At 38.3% G+C, this 22,163-nt stretch overlaps 1 protein-coding gene and 1 pseudogene across 14 annotated transcripts in view; both read left to right on the forward strand.

Annotated features, from left to right (window-relative positions):
• GRIA4 (glutamate ionotropic receptor AMPA type subunit 4) overlaps nucleotides 1-22,163 on the forward strand; it is a 377,193-nt gene that overhangs the window by 83,499 nt on the left and 271,531 nt on the right. The gene's annotated exons all lie outside the window — the stretch shown is intronic.
• Nucleotides 14,093-17,772, forward strand: LOC140624274 (60 kDa heat shock protein, mitochondrial pseudogene; annotated as a pseudogene).

A 22,163-nucleotide genomic window follows, 5' to 3' on the forward strand; every position in this document is an offset into this window, starting at 1 on the left:
TCTAATTAAAAGTAGTAGTCTGGTTACACCTTTATTATGATTTTATTCTCTCTCCTTCTCCTAAGTGTCAGCCAGTCCTATGGCAATAACCCCTTCATGCAGACAACCCAGAACCAGGTTGTGACCACTATAGGCTCCAGGAAGCATGGTCGTTTCTTCACTTTGAAGCTTGGTTGATCCTCAGTGAAGAGCCATCACATTTCTGCCAGCAGCTCCTGGGCTACAAGTTTGTGATTAGTGCTTATCCCTGCACCTTGGCTAACCCCCTTATCTAGAGCAACCTTCTGCTAGCCCTAGCAGGAGAATCATTTTACTGGTGTTTTCTCCTAGTGCCAATCCTTCTTTTTTTTTTTTTTTTCCTTCAAAGTCAGAGGCAGTGGAAGATTGAGAGAGAAGGAAGAAATGCAGTGTTTCCATGTCCCTTGATCCCATAGTTTTTCTGCTCTATCGGAAGCAGCATACACCCCGATTTCCATGGCAACCCCATTGCTCCTGCCGTTGGCAAGTTTACACTTAGCTTGCCCTTATATTTAATAGTGTTGACATGATTTTTCTTAACCCAGCTCATGGTTACTTGCTGATAGAAGCTACTTTCCCCTTTTATAAGGACCTAACAATTTGGGGCAGCTTTAACATTTGATTAGTCTGCAATGCTTGTGTGGTAAAATTTGCTGTGTGGGTTCCTACATTAAGGAGCAATCTGTCACTTCCATCCCCTTGGAAATTGACAAATGATGATGGGGTTACTCTTGATAGAGTTAGGGGAGAGAGGGTCCGAATTGGACTGCCAACAGAAAAAGGGTCTTCCTGAAACAAGGGTTCCAGGTAAGGGGACTGGAGGTGAACAGAAAGCTTACCGTAACCACAATATTCTCACAACTTCTGTGATCGGGATGTTTAAAACAATAGAAGTATGTAAGTATCTCAAAAAAAAAAAAAAAAAAAGATAAAATGTGTGTGCTCTGTTCGGGAGCTTTGAGAATATCCACCCACCCACCGTGGGTCATCACTTTCTTGCCAAGACCAGACATTGATCCCAGTGACCTTTGCCAGAGATGTAAAAAAAAAAAAAAAATCACATCCCAGATACTAGTCATTTTTAATAAAGGCAAAGTTATTAAAACATCATAATCAACTTCCAGATTAAATATTTAAACTACGTGGGTTAATTAATTTTCCAGTCAGTCTTCCTCTTTTCTCTGTGAGCGTGTGTGGGTTTTATTTTCAGTTTTTATTTCCTCATCTTTGAAAGGAGAATGTTGAACTTGCCTTTGAATCCTGAGGTTTATATGGAGATTAGTCAGAACGGGGCTCTCTTCGGAGGTTGTGCGAGTGTGTGTAGGTGTAGGCGTGTGCGTCTGTGTCAGGAAGGAGCCACTGTTACCGTTCTCTTATTGACAAGTACTGATTGTATGAATTCTCTTCAACATTAAGGACTTTTTAAAATCAGCCCTGCGATATAAATAAGACTTTTCCTGGGGGGCAGCACGATGATGTCACCGTCACCAGACATTAGTACCACCCTTGGACAGCAAGGGCAGGGAGTGGGAGGTCAGGAAGTGAGGTACTGGAACCTCAAGGGGAATAAGCAAAATCAGATGCTTCCTGGACAGTTTGTACTGACTGCGTAGTAAACACCCATGGAGCTGAGACAGATGATGGGAAAATCACCTCCTCCCTGTTTATTAAGAGTTTTTATTTCTCTAGTTAGTTGGTTAGTTTACTAATAAGTTAGCTCTTTAAGTCTAGCCTGCTGAGCAATGCAGGCAGGCGTGATTCAGGGGTACAGATTTCTGTAAGTTACAACAGACCAGATAGAGTGTTGTATGCCTGCTGTGGGTGACAACATTGAGCAATAAAAAACCCAATAAGGGACACCTGGATGGCTCAGCGGTTGGGCACCTGCCTTTGGCTCAGGTCGTGACTCTGGGATCTGGGATTGAGTCCTGCATCAGGCTCCCTGCGAGAAGTCTGCTTCTCCCTCTGCCTATGTCTCTGCCTCTTTCTCTCTCAGTCTGTGTCTTTCATGAATAAATAAATAAATCTTAAAAAAAGAAACAATAAATAAAACAAACTTCCAGGGAGTGGTGCTTAAATATGGAAAATAAAAACAATATAGAATAAGAGATTTCTTGTAAAGAAATAAGAAATACAGCCTATTCCCTTTGTATATGTTAGCCAGGAGAAATTAAATTTTTCATATGAAAAGCAAACTTGAATTCTACAAAGATGTCTGGATAACAAACACTTTGCTCGATTTAATTCAAAGTTAGCCCTAAAACACTGTGCTTCAATTTCATCATCTGTAAAAGGAGGAAAATAATAGTATCACATCGTAGGACGATGTAGATGATTAAATGAATTGTTATTTTCTATTGAAATGTATTTAAAAATTCCAGCACATGTTAAACAATAGACATATAAATACATATCACTATATTATAAGGCCACGTATTAAAGATAGTATCTAAAATCAATACAAACTGAGTGATCAGGCAACTTAATTTTGACCTAATTAAAGGGTAGCCCATCCCTATGATGTAACAGAATCTCAGGAATGTTTAAATTTGATGGTGTTGATGATATTATGATGAAAACTAGAAGGATAGTCATCATTTATTGAGTAGCTCTCCTGGGTTCGATCTGTGCCAGGAATATTAGCTATGTAATCACTTGTTCTGAAAAAAAAAGAAAAAGAAAACAAACGAAGAACCCCCCTGCAGATGGCTTTTGATGAGTGATTTTTAGGTTTAAAGCACCATTGTAAACATTATTATTAGAAACACTTCAACTTCAGTGGAGCCTCAGCCTTCAAGGCAGCCAGTACGATTGGGGGGATATCTTATGGACTGGGACAAGTTGGACATTCAGGAAAACATTTGCAGTTGCTCTAAACTTCTGTAGCCCCCTCCCTTTGGGGTGTAGTACTGTTTTCAAATGTAAGTAACACATAAGAGGGATTCAGGAGAAATCTATCTTAACATGTCCCTTTGAAATCTAAATCAAAAGGATAGAATCTCACACCCATTTCGCTGCTAAGCTCAAAAGAGCCTTTTGTCTAACTATGCTTTTACATGATATTTTGGTAACTCATTATTTCAGCTTTCAATTTTAACCCCAAGAGGTATAGAATTCTGAAACTGGAGGCTTTGCATTCCGTAAGTCAGTGCACACATGGCCATTGTCCAAAAATGCAATGATCTCATCTGTACCATATCAAGAATAATTTCTCATTTATGAGATAATGCAAATAATTTAATATAAATCACTAAGCTAATTTATAATGTTTTTTCTTTCAGCTAAATAATATAGTCTTGAGGATTACTGAAATATAAATATACATGAAACATGCAAAAGATTATAGCATTTTTCGTATATTGTGCTTCTTGAAAAAAAAATTAAACATACCTTAGATTCTAGATTCATAGTATTCTGCTATTAAATAACTTGGTCATTATTTGTCTCTGAGTTCACTGAGGGCATGGATTTCTAAGGTTCAGCTATTTCTGTACCATTTATGTTTTTTTTACCATTTATGTTCTTAATATTAATAGGTTGGGGTTTTTAAAAATATTTTCAATCAGCCAGTGATTAAAAATCATAACTAAGTAAAATAAAGCACCAGAATCAAATCATCATTTGAAAAAGGAAAAGAGTAAAAATGGAACTAATGATAAAGTTTGCTACTGACACTCCTACAAACTGAACTACTTGTGTATATTACAAAAATATTATTTATGACTTCATCCTTGCATCTGATCAGTGTCAAAGAAGTGTAGATGACATCTGGCCAAGGGAAAAGAAAAACATTTCTTGGGGTTTAGAATTTCTAAAAATAGCTATTAAAAAAAATCAGTGGTTTTGATTTTAAAAATAGAGAAAAATTTTAAAATGTTTTTCGTTGTATTTCAAGTTTTTAATTTTTTTAAAGATTTTATTTATTTATTCATGAGAGACATTAAGAGAGAGAGAGAGGCAAAGACACAGGCAGAGGGAGAAGCAGACTCCATGCATGGCGTTCGCCGTGGGACTCGATCCTGGGTCTCCAGGATCACACCCTGGGCTGAAGGCGGCGCTAAACCGCTGAGCCACCCAGGCTGCCCATATTTCAAGTTTTTATTTAAATTCTAGTTAGTTAACATGTAGGGTAATATTGGTCTGGAGAGTAGAATTTCGTGATTCAGCACTTACATAGAATTCCCAGGGCTCATCACAAGCGCCCTTCTTAAATGCTTGGTTGTAGAGCAGTCTACGTATTTTTAAAATCTAGAACATAAAGAAGAGAGGATGTAAATCTTCCTAGAGACACGATTTCCCTGATGGCCAGAGAATCTGGCATTTCTTCCTGTGTGTTAACACTTCATACTCTGAAGACTTTGCAGGTTTTCTTCTGAGCATGGGATTACACTCCTCTGTTTTCTAAATGCTAGCTTAGGGCTTGTTCATTGTAAATCCTAAGTACTACAGTATGTAGTACTTCCTTCCTTCCTCATTCCCTCTTTTGTTCTTTCTCTCCTCCCTCCAGAAGCATGTTCCTGCAGACCTCTAACCCAGACGGAGGGGCCCTGGTTTCTAACTGCTGTATAATACTCTGTGTTGTACATTCACTGCTTTTTACCCTTTCCTTCTCCTGGTGAAAGACTCTCTAACTCTAGGCTGATCCAATGTCTGCATAGTGTTCTACCATCTAAGAACCTAAAATTTAACTGCCTAAAAAAACTACTTTACTCAGAAAATATTTATTGAGAGCTAGCTGTATGCCAAATATACTTCTGAGGCACTATGGAAGATACATCCCAGACAAGACAGGTAGAAATCCGTGTCTCCTGAAGTTTGTATTTGATTAGGTTACTGAAAAGAGTCAAACTTTGAGCTAACTCTTATTTATATTATCTATGGTGTTTGTTTCTGAGTTCAATTTAGAGCCCTCTTTAGAATTATAAAGCATTTTTATAAGTGGTAGCACCCACGGACTTTGGAAACTACTTTTATCTTTATGTTTTGTCAATTAAATTAATAAAATTGAAGGATTATATTAACTATGTCTTAAATAGAATGTTGTAATCTTATACATAAATAAGATACTCTGTGTTATGTATTTATATATTTAAAAACAATTTTTGTAAGAAGTTTTTTTTTACTTCTAACCTTGAGTAAATTATTTATCTTATATTAAATTTAATTTTCTTATCTGAAAATAGGCTCTATTTAACAGTTCTATTTTGATAATTAGAAGTATTGTATGAAAAATGGGAACCAGCCAGTTACTACATCACAAAAATCTAAACAGATGTGGAATCTAAGGACTAAAGTTAATAAAATAACTTGCCCAGGGGTGCACAGCTAAGGAGCAGTTCTGAGCACATCTTGCTTTATCACACCTTTTCTCCAACAATCAAACTCTGACGACTGCTTTAACTTTTACAGGCTAACATGTTGTCTGTTTGTTTAATTTGGACTGAAAAATCTTTTTAAAAGTTTTACATGTTTCCCCCCTCTGCATTACCTTGCAAAACACTACATTGGCATCTTAGGTTTTTCAGTTTGGTTTTATATTGTCTTGTTATTAAAAAGCCCAGTTACAACCTCGTATGCTTGCCATATATTTCCAGCTATTCTCACCTCTGCTCTGACACCGTCTGGCGGTCTCTGTTCTATCAGCCTTCCTCAGACCCTGGGATGGCTCCATGGCCAGGGTCACTGCTGCTCCTCTGTGTTGCCTTCTTCCCTCTTCTTGCTGAGGTGCTTATATTTTTATCCTCAGGCAACGGAGATAGGGCTGTCTTTTCTTGTCTTGCTTCTCCCATTTTTCTTACCTCAGTCTGAAAAGACTGGCAAGTTAATCAGTGTTTCTTTCCTAACCTGTAGCAAACCAATCTATGACTATGTTTGGAGCCCCGTCATAAAGTCCCTCTATTCTTTATAATTATATTTATTTGTTTTTATTTCCTGACAAAGAATGGTCGTTTCTTTGAGAGGAAATGAGAAATTAGTGTAGATTTTTTTAGACTTACTTTTTGGCTAGAAGCCATTTCTTAAACCTAAAGACTTTGGAAACCAAATTCTAGAGGCCTGAAATATATTCAAACCTATTTTGCTAAGCCATGAACTTGTAAACACTTTCAATGTCAGAGAGCGTTGCCTTCTTGTCTCCAGTTATGCATTGTCTGGTTTGAAGTCTTCAGTAGATCCCATTGCCCTCTGAATGAAGGACAAGTAAACTCTGTTAAATGACCTAAAAGACCGAACCCTTTGGCATTCAGTTCTCCTGATGAACTCTCTAGTTCCCCAAAGGAGCCAATCTCTCTGACATGTCTGGATGTTGATATTGGCTGTCTCGGCTGCTGGTGCATTGATTTTTCACTCTGTTCCACATCCCTCTCTCTTGGTTTACTCACACTGGCTACACAGGAGGTGCTTCATCTGTGAAACTGCCTCCAAGCCCCAGATACTTGTTAGGTACTTGACCTTGGTTCATCCAAGGCCTCTGGTGCGCCCTCTGAGTAAGACTTTTCACTTCCCATTAGCACTGATTGCCTGTCTCCACCAGCTGACGACACCTCTGAGGATCAGGGTGTGCCCAGCTCTCCTATTCCTCTAGTTTGATGTACACCACTCAGCCTGATGACAAGGCAGGGCCATGGTATATATGAAGAGTCAAACTCTGTGTCTCTAATGTGCAAATAGTCCTACTGTACACAGTCATTATATCATACTTGTGGGTTTCCTAGATGCACTCAGAATGTATAAATGAATTTTGTGCAGTAAAGGTGTTTAAAATTTGGTAATATAAGCACTTATAGTTTGCAAGATACTACTTTCTACTAAAATTTAATTTATTGATATGCTCACATCTGATAAGGACTTTTTTAAAGATTTTATTTATTTATTTTTTCATGAAAGACAGAGGGAGAGAGAGAGAGAGAGAGGCAGAGACACAGGGAGAGGGAGAAGCAGGCTCCATGCAGGGAGCCCGATGTGGGACTCGATCCGGGGACTCCAGGATCATGCCCTGGGCCAAAGGCAGGTGCTAAACCGCTGAGCCACCCAGGAATCCCCCTGATGAGGACTTTTTAAAGTTTATTTTATTCTGCATAAAATGCAGTATCTGACAGATAAAAGAGTAGCATTTTCCTGCTAACATAGTTCATATTCTAAGATAACTATTGTTTCTATTTTCTAGCATACTTATTACTTTATTATTTTCTGGAAAAATAAAAACTAAAACAAGCCCTTAGAACACAGTGAGTGACTTTTTGGTGATGCATGAAAAGGCACCTAAAGACGGTCATTAACCTGTGTTAGAACACAGCATCCCTTTGAAAAACTGATAAAAGCTACAGGCGCTCTCTTTGGTTCTAGAAAAATGCCCAAATACACATTTGCTTACCAATTTTGGCTTCAATTTTAGGACTCTTGTGTTTCACTCAAGAAAAATAGGTTAAGAAACCTTAGGCTACAATCAACCTGGAAAGAGGAGGGACTCAGCCAGCCTGGAGGTAGGACGAAGGTGGAAGGACAGCATTTTGGGGACGGTCAGGAAGCATGTGCTTCAGAGAAGCAGAATGCCCAGTGCTTTATGAACCTCTGTGAAATACTCCCCAACTTGAACGTTCCTTCACAAGATGATCTCAATTGTTTGGAATCAAACACTTGTGCTCATTCATTCATCTGCACATTCAGCTGGTCAGGCTATGAGGGCCCGCGGACTGAGGGGAGGGGCGGCTGTAGCGGGGGTGATGTAGACGAGGCAGTTCCTTGTGTGTCTCACATTCTAGAAATAAAGCAATATCATTCTAGAAATCATGTATCCTTCTAGAAATAAGGAAAATGAATCCATCTGTGTGGAAGTATCTGCTGACGTGACACTGATTTAATGCCCAGCAGCTGTTTTTCATTTAGCATTCCTGTTGATAGCATGTGGAAATAAATGAAGTTTTTAATGAGCTTCAGAACCATAAAATATAATTTAGTTATATGAATGTTAAGTTACTGTAATGAAAATTATTAACGTGACGGTTTAAGGCATTATAACAGTGTCCAAAATGGGATGAATAGTTTTATAGAACTTTAGAGAAACTGTGGCATCTCTTCATTTGCCTGCAATTGTATTTATATGCACAGGGAAGCCTCAGATGAAGATAACCGTCTTGTGTGAGCTCCAGCAGAGCTCAGGTGGGGCCAGGGGTAATTTTCACCGTCTGTGCCTTTCGCCAAGGCTCAGACATGCGTCCGTTTCCCTAGTAACGTGGACCCAATTCACAATGAAACAGCAAGGGGCATCTTTGATCAAATCAATGTGGGCATAATCCCGGCCTACAGTAAACCGCAGCGAGACCCAGGAAAACTTCTCTGTGTGTCCTCCGCCAGAAAGCCGGCAGAGCGTGCACAAACGGCATCCTTGGAAACGAGGGTGGGCACCATGTGCCTGTCGGGCCATCCACCGCCGCGCTTGGTGGTGACACCGGACGCGCATTGTGGTCCACGCGCAGGTGTGGCAGCCAGTCTGATTTGTGCACAACAGGCCCTTTCACTCTGCACATGCCAAGACCATTCTTTGATTTTGCAGCTGCGACTGCTACTCGCAGAACATGCTGCTGATCAAAGGGCGTCCATTTAGATGTGAAGTCAGCCCCAAATCCTCGCCCAGAAGGGCCACCCAGTTCCTGCTGGTGCCCTGTCAGCGGGGTCTGCTTGCACCGGTCCACCTGACTTCCTCGCAGCCACATCCTGTTGTCTGCCCATGTGCACGAGCTTCCCCCCCAAAACACCTGGCTGCCTTTCTTCCCTTCTATTACTGCCCGAATGGTCAAGACTTAGGTATTCATGAATATCACTTACATTCTGGGCATTTATTTTCTCTCCAGTGATCTGTTCATTCAGAAAACCTTCAGGGCAGACCCTGTCTCTTCCTACATGCTTTGTGTGTGCAGACAGCTTCCCTGCACCCTGTTCTGGGTGCTCCAAACTTGCTATTTGATTTTGTTTTTTTAAAGTTTTTTTTTTTTTTAATTTTTTCATTAAAGAGAGAGAGAGAGAGAGAGAGCAAGTTCGTGGGGGGTGGGGGGGAGGAGTTGACACTGTGCTGAGCGCTGAGCTCCATGCAGGGTTTGATCCCACAACCTTGAGATCATGACCCAAGCAGAAACCAAGAGTCATCACTCAACCGACTGCCCCACCCAGGTGCTCCTGCTATTTGATTTTAAAGAACCCATAAGGAAGGTTGATAGAATCATTCAGGAAACAAGCGATGCTGAGACAAGATCACATCCCATGATTGTAATGACATTTGAGCTTGACCCTAACTTCAGGTGCCACTGACCTCCTGGGTTGTTCAGGTGTGGATGCAGCATTGGCATATGCTGCTGCTGCCATCCTGGAGCACTGTTTGGTTTCACAATCCAAGCTGCCAGAAGTGATACCATGACCTTCTCTTTATATCAAAATCCTCTTCTTTCTACCTCTTTCATCTCCTGTATCTAAGCATACATTCCACGAGGGCCAGGGCTGAGTGTATGTAACTCTGTTTTCCTTGCTGAACTGTGCACACATCCTAGTATATTTATAGTTGGTGCGCAATAAAATCTCTTGCTGTTCAGTGACTGTAGGAGTATGCTCCTGCGTTGATCCTGCAGAGCCTGTGCACTTGCTACTCCTTCCTGAGACGCTTGTCCCATGGATATCCACGTGGCTCACTCCCTCGACCCTTCCCTCAACTGGAAGATTATCTCATCAAAGAGGATCATCATAACCACCCTACCTACATTAGAAATTGTGCAGCTGTCCACCCCTGCCCATACTTCCCTCTCCTCTTACCGTGATTCCATATTCTGGAATATTTGTTTATTGTCTGTCTTCAACCAGCAAAAGCTCTGTGAAGGTGGAAACTCTGTTTTATTCACTATTTTATTCCCAATGCCTATAACAGTGCCTAGGACCTAACGGGACACTCAGTGAATGTTTGCTGAGTGAACAAATGGATAAATGTTATAAATCCATGTGTTTCATATACTGCCTAACAAAGCGTAGAGATGTGATGGTCTGTCATAGGATGCTGGCAATGCAGGAGGAGTGCAGGTAGCCGCTCCTGGAATTGTCCCTCTGAGAGGATGACACAGCTCACAGTGGCAAAAACATTTTTGCAACCACTGACCTGGTATGATGCATTAATTATATAAATGCAGACACAGAGGGGAATGAGTCAGCTCATTTCTGGTATAACACTTGAAACCTTAGGTGGGTTCCAGAATTTTACCAAACCGTCTTTGTCTTCTTTACTTAGTGACACAGTTGCTTTGGCAATTGCAGGCTGATGCCAGGCACATCTTCCAAAACCACAGTAGATTGTTCCTATTACTAGTCTCACTCCCAGGTGACCTAATTACTTCCCTCCATATTTAAGCCTCACTGCCAAAGAAGAAGCTCTAATCCCATGTGACAATTAGTCAGATGCTGGCAAATTTTCAAAGAATATGTTTACCCATGTGGTCAGAGCTGGGGTACCATCCTCAACTCCTCTCTCCTCTTCACCCCCAAAATCCAAGCACTCAAAATGATAAGTCAGCTCTGTCCTGAAACTATACTTTTCTTGTAATTCCCACTGACATTTAGTTTAGGCCACCATTGCCTCTTGTGGAGACCAATGCATTACCTCCTCTCCGGTTTTCCTGTGTCTGATCTGGCTCCTCTCCAGTGGATCTCCTAAAAACACAAAAATGCAAATCTGTATCAGCTTCTCTTTATTTTCAGAGCAAAGTCAAATTCTTCAGGAAGGCATGAGACAACATTCATGAATAGACACCTGCTCATTTTCCAGCTTCCCAATGACTCCCAATCCCTTTGAGTTCCAGTCATTTTGAATTACTTAGAAAACCCCTGAAGAAGTTATCATGTTCTTTCTTGACTCTGGACCTTGCACACATTATTCCTTATACTTTGTAAAACTTCTTTCCCACTTCTAGTGGGGTTTATTCCCATTTTTTGTTTCATTTTGAAGACTGTCATAGAGAGTTTTCCTAATCCCCTAAGACTGAATTAGGCATCTTTTGTCTGTGAAAATTTGTCATGCTCTGGTCATCCTTATCTTAGAGTTTAAAACACACCATGCTGAGATGCTTTTCTTCCTTTTCTCTTAACTTACTGGCCTACAAACATACCTTCTCTGCTCAGTGCCGTGCTTGGCACACAGTAGATGATGTTCACCATTATTTGTTGAATGAGTTCATTCTTAATTACAGTGCAAGTGTGTTTATATGCATGGAAATGCTGCAAGATAAGTATCCATATTATATCTGCTTTGAAGTTGCTTTTGAAAGTTCACAGATCCTTTGAGACAATTAGAGACTTTAGAATATGTACCTGTATGATTTTAAAGTAAAGCTCTTCTTTATTTCAAATCAGAGTGTATCCATTACATGTTGATTAAGGATTCTATTTCATTATGAAAAAGAGAGTGTATGTGTTCGTATGAATGTGAAATGAGGTTTATTTAAGGCATTGGCTGGTACTTCCCATAGCTGTGAAGCAAACATAATTTTTAACTTCCTTGAATGCAATTAAATAGTGTGGGGAAATCATTGATTAAGATTGCACCTTCACTTAGCCTTTTCCACCTGAAAGGTGTTAATTGTTGGATGTGTAACAGTACCTGAAAATGAAGAAATAATTAAACATAATACAAATTCAGACCTGATACTATGGAGTTTTAAGATGATTTCCCCTAAAGTTAGGGTGTGACTTAAAGCTGCAAGTTATTTTATTTATATTTTTGCTGAAAAGTAAATATTTTGATCACAGAAATATATTAGTTTTTATCTGGCCATTTACATTCTTATATTAACACTTTTTTCAGTCATTAAAGACAAGTTAGTGTATCACTGACTACACCTTCAAAGATAAACCACAAGTTCCAATTAATTAAATATAAAATAAAACAATCAAAAATAGAATCCAATATCCAAATATTGAGATGATTCTGGAGCAATACAAGAAAATACAAAGATAAATGGATAAATACAATCGTAAGATATATGTATATATAATCAGAAAACAAAAGAAAAAACAATAGGAAAACCAAAGAATGAGAAACATATACACCTAATGGCTGATGGAAAAGGAATGGAAAGAAACTCAAATGATAAAATATTTTTATGTATTAACAAACCATAGTAATAATAAAAAATAACACATATAGTGATTTTTAAGATGTTATCCAGACATAATTGACATATCATAATGTGTAAGGTGTTTCAACTGTTGGCTTAAGACCCTTGTATATTGCAATATGATCACCACCGTAGCATTCCCTACCATCTCTATCATTCCCATCATCACCACTTCTTCTTTATGACAAAAACAACTAAGTGAAGTCTCTTAGCAGCTTTGAAATTAACAATACTGAATTATTGCCTATAATCCCTATTCTGTGCCTTGTGTCTCTAGCAATTATGTATCTACGGGGCACAAGTTTGTATTTCTAAACAGCATCACCCAAATTTTTCTACCCTCCATCCCCTGGTAACAACTATTCTTTTCTCCTGCTCTTATGAGGATTTTTAAAATTAAGATTACACATATATGTGATATCATATAGTATTTGTCTTTCTCTGGCCAAGCTCATTTAGCATAAGGCTTTCAAAGTCCATCCGTATTGTCTCAATGGTAGGGTTTCTTCTTCACAGCTGAGTATTATTCTACTATATACATATACCACATCTTCTCTATGCATTTATCTGTTGTTGGATACTTAGATTGTTTCCATATCTTAAGTATTGTGAGTACTGCTGCAAAAACATGGTAGTGCAGATATCTCTTCTATGTCCTGTTTTCATTTCATCTCCATATCCAGACATACCTCGGAGGTGGTGCTGGTTCATTTCCAGACACCTCAATAAAGAGAGTCAGGTTACTGTTTTGGTTTCCCAATGCATATAAAAGTTATGTTTATGCTATACTGTAGTCTATTAAGCGTGTAATACCATTATGTCTAAAAAAATGTGTATATGTTAATTTTGAAAGACTTTATTCCTAAAAAATGCTAACCATCATCTGAGCTTTTAGCTCAGATTTTAGCAGGCTGGATTTTTTTTTGCTGGTGGAGGATCTTACCTGATGTTGATGGCTGCCGACTAATCAGGGTGGTAGCTGCTGAAGGCTGGGTGGCCATGGCAACTTCTTTAAATAAGACAGCAATGAAGCTTGCCCCATTGATTGACAATTCCTTTTATGAACATTTCTATAGAGAATGAAAGTCTAGTGGACATCATTTATCCACAACAGAACTTCTTTCAGAATTAGTCTCTTCCAACTCTGCCTCTGCTTTATCAACTTAGTTTATGTTGTATTCTAAATTCTTTCTTGTCATTTCAACAAATCTTTACATCTTCACCAGAAATAGATTCCTTCTCAAGAACTCATTGTCTTTGCTCACCCATAAGAAGGAACTCCTCATTTGTTCAAGTTTTATCACAAGATTGCTGCAATTCAACTTCATCTTCAGACTCTGCTTCTCATTCTAGTTCTTTTTCTGCTTCCACCCCATTTGTAGCTCCTTCATCCACTGAGGTCTTAAACACCTTAAAATCATCCCTGAAGGTTGGAATCAGCTTCTTCCAAACTCGTGTTAATGTTTATATTTTGACCATGAATCATGAGTGTTTTTACTGATATCCGGACAGGTGGATCCTTTCCAGAAGGTTTTCTATTTACTTTTCCCAGACATACCAGAGGACCCAGTCGATAGCTTTACAAAGTGTATTTCTTAAACAATAAGACTTGAAAGTTGAAATTACTTCTCAATCCATGGACTGAAGGTGGCTGTTGTGTTAGCAGGCATGAGAACAATATTAATCTCATTGGACATCTCCATCAGAGTTCCGGGGAGGGGGGGGCAGGTGCATAGTCAATGAGCAATAACGTTTTGAAAGAGATCTTTTATCTGAGTAGTACATCTCAAAAATGGGCTTAAAATATTCAGTAAATGATGTTGTAAACAAATGCACTGTCATCCATGCTTTGTGGCTTCATTTATGGAATACAAGCAGAGTAGATTGAGCATAATTCTTAAAGGGCTCTAGGATTTTCTTAGTGGTACATGAACGTTGGCTTCAACCCAGAGTCTCCTGCTATGTTAGCCCCTACAAGAGAGTCAGCCTGTCCTGTGAAGCCCTGAAGCCAGGCATTGACTTCTCTCTATCTAGGAACATGCTAGATGGCACGTTCTCCCTATAGAAGGCTTTTCCCTTACATCAGAAGTCTTTTGCCTAGTATAGCCACTTTCATTAATTCTCTTAGCTAGACCTTTTGGCTAACTCACTGTAGCTTCTACATCAGCACTTTCTACTTCGCCTTGCATTTCTAACGTTGGAAAGACAGTTTATTTCCTTAAACCTCATGAACCAACCTCTGTTCACCTCACACTTTTCTTCTGCAGCATCTTCTCTCTCAGCCCTCACAAAACTGAAGAGAGTTGGAGTCTTGCTCTGGTTTAGGGTTTGATTTAAGAGAATGTTGTGGATTGATTGTTTTTCTATCTGGATCACTAGAACTTTCTCTGTATCAGCAATAAAGCTGTTTTGGGTTTGTTTTTTTTTTTAAATCATTTGTATGTTTATTAGACTAGCAATTTAAATTTCCTTTAAGAACTTTCCTTTGGCATTCATAACTCAGCTAACTGTTTAGCACAAGAGGCCTAGCTTTGGGCTTATTTCAGCTTTCAAAATACCCTCCTCAGTAAGCTTAATTACTTATAGCTTTTGATTGAAAGTGAGAGATGCATAACTCTTCCTTTCACTTGACCACTTAGAGACCATTGTAGGGTTATTAATTGGCTTAATTCCAATATGGTTGTGTGTCTTGGGGAACTGAGAGGCCAGAGGAGGGGGAAAAATTGCCAGTTGGTAGAGCAATCAACACCAACGTTGAGGAGCCAAGACCAATCTCAAAGAACTTCTTCCCTGTGTTTTCTTTTAGGAGTTCTACAGTATCAGATCTTATGTTTACATCTTTAATCCATTTTGAATAAAATTTTCAATGTGAATAACATCAGGGCTCAATTTTATCTTTCTCATGTGGCTATGAGTTTTCCCATTCTGCCCTTTTTACCATCTCTTAATCTGGATCCCTGATTATTCTAATATTTGTTCTTTTGATGGAATCCCCTAGATTACATAGAAGTTATTTTTCTGCATTTTTTCTTTTTTTCTCTTCTAAATGGGTTATTTCAAAATTCCTATCTTCTAAGTCACCTATTCTGTCTTCCATTTGCTCTACTCACTGCAGATGTGCTCCATTGCATTTCTCATTTCATTTATTGAATTCTTCAGCTTCTAGAATTTCTGTATTTTTTCATGATTTTGTTTAATTTTCTTTCTGAGTTTCTTTGGAGATCACTGAATTTTTTTTTCAAAAACAACTATTCTGAATTCTTTATCAGCTAGCTCATAAAATTTCATTACTTTGAGCTTGGTTTTTGGAGAATTTTTTCTTTCGGTGATGATATGCTTCCTTGATTTTTCACGTTCCTTGTCTTTTTACCACTGCTTCCTCTGTATTTAAAATAGCAAAAGTCTCTGCTCTCTACTCTTTACCTTAAGCTGTTTAGTTCATTGTTGCTTCTATTATCTGGGGTTTTCTTGGTCTTTGTATGGGTACACACCCCTCTTCTTGCTCCTTGTGGCAGAATTCTTAAGTTCTTATGTCTTCTCCAGTCCTTTGTAACTCACCAGTCAGGCCACTAGAAACTTCTCTTATTTTCCAGAAGGTGGCACTATAGCTCAAATTTGTGGTTTCTCCCTGCCCATTGACCCTGGCCTGCTTCTGAGAGCTCTCCCTAACTCTCAACTCTGCACTCAGGAGTATACCCAAGGGACCCACTCACTGTGTTTTAGCCCTTGGGGCACTGAGGGTGCCTGCAGACCAGGTAGGAAGATCCTCAGATGAGGGACTCCCAGGGGCTCATGGGAGGACTTCCTGCAGAAGTCCTAATGCAAACAGTAGGAACTGCATCCCTGCAATGCTCTTCCTCGTTGCCAATTTCCTCCCTGCTCCCAGGCATGGAGGTCCTGCCTCAGTACTCTGGGTGCTGCTGGAGAGAATAAGCAGTCACTCACCACTCTCCTTTTCCTTGATGGAATTGGTCACCATCACCTGATAGTTCAGCCCAAGATTTAAAATTTGGTGCATATGTCTGAGCCTTAATGCTTCAAAGTGTAGTAGACCTTTGAGCAGATGCTGGAGTGAGTATTAGTGATTATGAATGAATGAAAAGGCCTAGAGTATGGTATGACCATTGCAAATTCAGTGGACTTAAAGGATAAATATAACATATATGGACTGTACTTGCTCAAAATACTGCCAGTCTCACAAATGAAAAGGCCAAAGATCTACCACCGCTGCTACAATAGCACTATACTATCTTGCCAAGGAAAGCTTAGAGAAGGTTAGCAAAGGTGCTGAGTGGAAATTAGAAAAGATGTGATGTTAGCTATAGATAGCTAAATATAATTGCTGAATTTAAGAAGTAGTCCAAACCTATGTTGAGCCCCAAAGAAATTGCTTAGGTTGCTATGATTTCTGTGAAGAAATTGGCAATATCATTACTGATACAGTGAAAAGGGTTGAAAGGAGGGATGTAGTCCCATCAAAAGATGGGACTGAATCTGAATTAGTATCAAAAGACACTGAATGATGAATTATAAATTATTAAATTAAAGTTTGGCTGATTCTGTACTTTGTATACTTCCAAAGCTCAGAAATGGAATGCCTATGTTATACTGTGTGAAAAGAATATGTCTAGTGTCTAGCCCATTATACCTGCCCTTAAAATCGCCAATGGAAGCACTTGATAATAATTGCTAAAAATGTTAATGGAGAAGCTCTAAATACACTTATTTTTTTTAATATTTTATTTATTTATTCATGAGATACACACATGCACACACACACACACACACACACACACACACAGAGGCAAAGACACAGGCAGAGGGAGAAGCAGGCTCCATGCAGGGAGCCTGACTTGGGACTTGATCCCAGGACTCTAGAATCATGCCCTGGGCTGAAGACAGTGCTAAACCACTAAGCCACCTGAGCTGCCCTAAATACACTTATTTTGAGCAGGCTAAAAGTTGGTCTTCAGATTATAGCAGTCAGATCTCCAGTTTTTAGTGACAATAGAAAAACCTATTTAAACACACAGCTATTGATGCTGGTGGTTCAGTGTTTGGAGAAGAGGCTAGCCCCAAATCTTGATCAGCCTCACATGACTTAGGAAAAGTTGGAGATGTCATTGTGACAAAGGATGAAGCCATATTTCCAAAAGGAAAAGGTAAAAGGCTCAAATTGAAAAACTTATTCAGGAAATCATTGAGCAGTTGCATATCATAACTAGCATTATAAAAAGGAAACACTGAATGAATATTTTGAAAAACTCCCAGATGGAGGTTGATGGGACAAATGATGTGGAAGTAAGTAGAAAGAGCTACTGGTGCCCTCAGTGCTATGTGGGATGCCTTTAAAGAAGGAGGGGGGTCATGTTCTGCTTCAGTGTACTCCAGCCTGAGACTTGCTGATTCCAGCTAATGAAGATATTTTGTTAATGATATAGAAGCTATTAGAAGAACACTCAAAATTCCTGCAAAGTTCATTGCCAAGAATGTAGATATTGAAGGATCACTGATAGTTGAGACAATTATGCTAGGTTCCTCCAAATTTGGTTGTGATGCTCTGCTTGGAGATTCTGTGAATCTAGAGAAAGTGCTTCACCATTACTAACAAGCTATGACAGGATGTTCAAAGCAATGTTTCTTACCAATAATTTCAGAGGAGTTGATTAAAGAAAGACTGGCCAATGTTAAGAAATTCACTATATTCATCAGTTTCTAGTTTCATTTGACAATATATCATAATTTACCGCTGTCATTGCCCATGCCTTCAGAGATTTTAATTTTCCTTGTATTTTTGAATACAAGGTTATTTGTACATTCACTAAAAAAAACAAGCAAAAATACACTGTGAAACTGTCTATAGTCTGCTATTCTTTATGTAATAAGGATGGGGGAGTGAGAAAATACACGTTCATTCACTAATGTCTTCAAAAGAAATACAGAAAAACAAAACAAACTAATGAGTTGATTGCCAACATAAGTCGGATAGGTGTGGCGATTAAAGAATGTGATTAAAGAATTCTCTTCATTTTCTGTGTAACACTGACTTTTAGGACATACCCCAAAGCATAAATAAATAAAATCAACCAGGGGGCACCTGGGTGGCTCAGTGGTTGAGCATCTGCCTTGGCTCAGGTCGTGATCCTGGGGCCCAGGGATTGAGTCCCACATCAGGCTCCTCGCAGGAAGCCTGCTTCTCCCTCTGCCTATGTCTCTTCCTCTCTCTGTGTCTCTCACAAATAAATAAAATCTTTAAAAATTTTTTTCAAAAACAAAACCCACCAGGATGTAGAAGAACCCAAAATAGAATACAAAAAAAAAAAAAAAAAAGTTTACCTAACTGTATTATAAATGAAGGACATAGCTTTACTGAAAGAGGTAGAGAAGGAAAGAATTAACTTGAGTGATGCAGGAAAATGATATTTTGATTGTATACCATATGCAAATATATACCCACACTGTACTATATTTTGTAAATTTATATTTAACAAATGTGTTAACTAGAGATTCCAAAGTACTTTATATGCACATTAAGATTTAGCAAATACGTAAATATATAGTAAGTTCTAAAAGCCAGGTTACAAATAAGAAAAGGGGAAAAGCTAGAAGGAGCGCTCTGATGTTGTATGGTGTAAGTCTGGGTCCAACGTGTAAGTATGGACCTATAGCTTTAATATATTCATACAATCTTAGGTATAGAAATAAATACCAATGTGCATGCATGTGTGCATGTTAGTGTCCATATATGTATTTCCTAGCTCTGTCTACTGAGAGCACCTAGGGGCAAGAACATTCCAACAGCAATGAATGCATCTGGCATTCAGATCTCAGTTTCTGAGATTCTATATTTAAAGGAAAATGACTTTTAGAAAAAGGGCTGATTACATGGCTAATACAGAGAAAATCTAGGATGAGACAAGATCATCTGTGTCAGAAAGCAAGGGAGTGCTTATGAAATGATGGAGTGAGATGTCCAAGTAGGATTCAGGAGCCAGCTTGAAGAAGCTACCAATGGCCAAATCTGGGACAATGTGAGCAAAACAGTAATGGTCATAATGTAAGACAACCATGGAATACAACAAATATCCATGAGTACCAACTAGTATCAGTAAATAATTGAATAAATAAATAGGTGAGGGAGAAGAGACTGCTCTTCTTTACCAGCCAGTTGAATAATGGAGAATGAAAGAAGGAATGAATAATGGAGAAGGAAAGATACAAACAGAAAATCACCATTAGGCAAACACACGGTAATAATTATTGCAGGAAAAAAGGACTGATGTTGCTAAAATTAACAGGTGAAATTATGATGAGAAACTGGATATCTGAATAGTGTCTAGCTATTTCTCTACAAAATATTTCTTAATTATTAAGGGAAAAATTATAACTTGCCAGTGGAGAAACCTGGCCGACACCATCCTAACCAGTGACTGAGGTTGACATCCCGCGTTGATAAGACCTGCCAGCATCCTGTCCCTCCACACAGAGGAAGGTACGAGGGCCTTTCTGCCACATGTGAAGAAGTCAGACCCCCAAATTGGGAAACATTGCAGAAGGAGAGAGGAGGGAGGGAAAAGGAAAGCTCTAGAGGATGGTTTGAGTTAAGATGTCATCAGTGTAGACAGAAGTGGAAAAAGTGAACAGTCAGAAAAATAGTAACTCAGCAACACTTGATAATCAATGTAGGATGTTAAGGGGGTGTATTCTAGAGAGAACAGAAGGAGATTTAAAGAAAGACACCTGTTCTAATGATCTGTAATCCTATTTAGGCATGTGCTTTATAACTTTCTGAGGGTTTTAACAAATCTCCCCGAGACTTTTATTGTAAATGAAATCTTTTTGACTAATTAGGTCTTTTTATTTGGTATGTTAAGTTACTTGGGGAGTGCTGTCAAATAATGATATAAGCCTTAGGTTTTGCTGTTTGGGTAAATGCTGTAACCAGTCTAGAAATCACCTGAAATTCCTAAAATTTTAATATGTGCTAGTATAAGGTTGTCAATTGACATTCTAATTATTAAAGTGTTATGTGTCATAGGAGAAAAAAAAAACAAAGAAAGACACCCAGATTTGTAGGCTGCACAATAGGTGGATAATCTTGCCATTTATTAATCAGAGCAGGAGGCCAAGTTTTATTGAGAATTATCCTCTAACTTGAAATGAGTGTTAGTTTATCAATACTGCCATCCCAAACAGGTGGTGCTTTATTTTATTATTTTATTTTATTTTATTTTATTTTATTTTATTTTATTTTATTTTATTTGCCAAATACATCTGTGTGAAAGCTAGTTTTTGCCTAACAAAATTTCACACTTGGCAGGCCAGCTTGCCTTGGAATACTTTGCCTTCATGGGACCCGGGGCCAATGAGTGAGGAGTCCTGTTCTCCTGGTTTATTTTTGGAGTAAAAAGAAGCACATTTTGTACTTCATTTGGCTTGCTCTTTGTACCTTGAGGGATCTGCAGGAAGCAGTGCTGGCTTCAGTTACATAATTAATGGATGAGGCTTCTAAAATGAGTTGTGGTCTTCACAGTATTAATATCTGAAAAATTTCTGCCCCCTGAGCCTACTACCTCAGAAAGTTTTCTATTTGAAACATGTAAAAAGAAATGTGGTACAAGATTAAAAAAATACTCCAAGAGAAACATTTGGAAGCTTTAAAAAAAAAAAGTCATGAAGGATTAAAGTGTTTAAGTGAGAAAATATTTTATGGGGTTTACAAGAAATTTTTTCTAATCACAGTTTTACTGCTTTTAGTTTCTATGATAAAAAAGGCATAATCAGGGCAAAGATACATCATTGCAGAAGATAAAACAAATAGTTTTATTCCAGTTAGAGTGCTTTTGTTAAAGTCTGATTCCTTAATATTTGGGTCCATGAAATCATGAGCTAAATTATGAAGAGGTACATCTACATCTTATTTAGCAAAACTTACATTTAATTATAGTGTACTTGTGCAAGGTAATGAAAACTAAACATATGAGGTCAACTAATCAAAAGTTAGATTACATTTTCTTTTATGCACATAGGAAATATTTACAGGCACCTCTCATGCAATACTCCACTAAGTATCTGAAGGAAGAAGATAGGACTTGGATCTGTGAAATGCGGGTTTGAATTCCAGGGCTACCGGTTAGTAACAGGTATGGGAACTTTGAATATAGATACAAATATAAGCCTCATTTCCCCAGGGGAAAAAAAATGGTGTAAAGGACTTGCCTCATAAGATTCATGGAGGATTATCTGAAAGACTTGCAGTGCTGAGTACTGTACAGTGTATACAGTGTATGTGGATTTTTAAAAAATGAATTAAGTTTAGCTGATAGTGAACACATATAAGTGGGTTATATTTTCATTTTTCTTTACCATTGTTTTTAGGGAATCAAAAACTAAGTAATCAGTACTGAGATCTCAGAGTTATCTGTAATAAAACGTCTTTTTCTTGGCCACATTTTTAAGCAAACATCAACTAAATCTATTTGTTTGAAGATCATAAATCCCAATGTATGGAATCATTGCTGAAGCAGACAGAATCATCCTAAAAGTATGCACAATATATCTCATTTGTGTGACTCAAATGTATTCACCTACTTTGGTTCAAAGCTGTGTTCCAAAGATAAAATTATGAAAAGAAGAACTTGTTTCTTTGTGTGATACAGCATACCCATGTTTTAGTTTGCCCGAACTTTTGCCTATGTTACTGAACTTAATTTATGTGGAGTTTATTATATGCTCCCATTGGGAAATAATATGAAAATGAACAAAATAACAGCCATTCTTTGAAAGTAAAACACTCTTCTTTCACTCTGAGCACTGTTACATGGATGATGATAGAGGAAAGTGAAGAGAGGTTATTTCAGAGAAGTAAACATTGGTTAAGTATATTCCATGATATAGATGTTGTAGGAAATCTTGTTGCTGCATTTTTAAGATGTGGATTTGGAAACAGGTAAGACTGGCAAGGCAATTTACTAAAGCTGGGGATATTGGGAAAATTAT

Source organism: Canis lupus, chromosome 3, assembly GCF_048164855.1.
Source record: "Canis lupus baileyi chromosome 3, mCanLup2.hap1, whole genome shotgun sequence".
Taxonomy (NCBI): domain Eukaryota; kingdom Metazoa; phylum Chordata; class Mammalia; order Carnivora; family Canidae; genus Canis; species Canis lupus.